Source organism: Benincasa hispida, chromosome 3, assembly GCF_009727055.1.
Source record: "Benincasa hispida cultivar B227 chromosome 3, ASM972705v1, whole genome shotgun sequence".
In the NCBI taxonomy this organism is placed as follows: Eukaryota; Viridiplantae; Streptophyta; class Magnoliopsida; order Cucurbitales; family Cucurbitaceae; genus Benincasa; species Benincasa hispida.
In genome coordinates, this window is record NC_052351.1 from 6,284,360 (window position 1) to 6,286,471 (window position 2,112).

The following is a 2,112-nucleotide window of genomic DNA, read 5'->3' on the forward strand; positions in this document are numbered from 1 at the left end:
GTGGCGACTATGTTCAAGCCCGAAAACAGCCCTCAAGGGAGTAATCTATCTACTTATCCCTGCTTCCGAGAAGGAGTGAATTCCATCTTGTGTAAGTGAGTTCCCAGCTCCCAGATCAGACAAGTCCCCAAAAAGATAGGCATGTTGAGTTGGAAATCTGGCCACTCTCACCCATACTAATCAAAGGATTGCCCTCAAAGGAGAAGTTTCCAAAACACTTAGGATTGAGGTCGTGTCACCTATGGTCGTTTAGGTGTGATGTATGTCTCCAGTATCAACAGTGTTATATATAGAGTCTAGTCATCTCATGATCTGGTCTTATACAAACTCTTTTTATATGACACCCCCACTCTCCACATGAATGGTCAGGATCTACCATCTATAGTGGTTTACAACACTTGCAAACCTCTACAAAGCGGGCCATATCCATAGTGTCACCAGGATCAGGTATCCCACCTTAATCCTTATTCTCCAGACCTATTTAGGTTATCCCTTAAGAGATGATCCACTTGTATATCTCATATACATGCTTAAGTTTACATAAGATTACCATGGAGCTTTGTTTATTGGATATGAGTAAATGCCATAATGAAATAACAATTATTTTATTCATAAAACAATGTGTATAATTACAAACAATGGGACTCCGGGAGAATTAGGACACCAATTCCAACAGTTTGTTCTTTCAAATTCACACACTAAATTCTCTTCAATCCGAAATTTCCCTTCAAGTTTTTTTACAATTTGGATTTCACAATCAGTTTCAAAGCCGGAGAATAGCGGGGAAGACTCTTGTGGTTGTCTACGAATCGTTCATGATTAGAAAACAAAGAAGGATGGCACCATTTTTGGAGTTCTACAAAGGTTGACATTCTAACCCTAATTTGCTGTGTACAATCTTACATGATTATTTACTAAAATTAATATAATTAAAGTGCTTAAAATCCAAATCTCTTCTGCATGTTGAATGTCAACTCTAATAATTTGTATCAGAGCATGTTTCAAGCACTTAAGTTACGTTATCTTTTGCTTGGTGGGTGTTTTTCATAAGTTATATGAAATGGGTGCTGATATGGATATATTACAGTTTTTGCGTTAGATTTTTCTTTAATTATGTTGTATTTGTTGTAATTGACTCCTTGTTTATGGGTCTTAATGTGTTCTCAAGAGTTTGTAAATTTATTAGAGTCATTAAAGTTGAAATTAGGATGTAATTGAAAAAGAAACGTTGGAACATTGTTCTTAAGCTAGTCAAGATGAGACGCGTGTAGTTTGTGGCGATTCAGGCTGTTTGCAGCTTGGCCGGGTCAAGCCTATATTGAGTGGTTTAGCCATTTTGATGCCTTGAAGGTCCGATTCGAGGGATTTGGAGCCGGTTCAAGCGGTTCAAAAGACTGTTTTAAATTATTCTTGTAATAATTTAGGTTGTTTGGTTGCTTAAGATGTCAAAACTAGTCCATATCAGTGTATGTTTAATATTTATTCGTTGTAGAATGTATATTATAATTAAATTAAATCTTGTATGTGCATAATGTATGCCATGTAGATTTAAAATCCCTCCATAGGAAGCATGTAGCATGCATTGAAAGTATGTTATAATTAGTTATAATATATAGTATGCATGTACTAGGATTTCATATTTAATATAATTGGTTATATTTAATTATGGAATGTTGGATGAATGTTATGGATTGCAAGTATGTCTATCTTTTATAAAGTGTTATAAAATAAATTAGACATTTAAAATCTATAACAAAGATAAAATGCATGCTCACCTCGGCTTAACAAATAACAACTTGTTTTGAATAGTTAAAATAGGTCGTTATCTTGTAAAACTATGGTTACAAACTCACTCGAGCTAAATCCTGTCTAAGGCTAGAGGTACTTAAGTTGATGGTTTACGGAACATCTACTACCTGGGGATTTTAGTCGATTCTTGAGTGTTGTTAACCTAGTTTTATGAGCATACGTGAGCGGTGTGAGGTAATAAATTTGTTTATCACTTAGACATCGTAGGTTAAATCCAAATATAAACGTTATACTTGGATAAATACCTAGATTTAGGTTTTTTTAGCCGGAATATTCCTAAGTAAATATATACCCAAACAAATA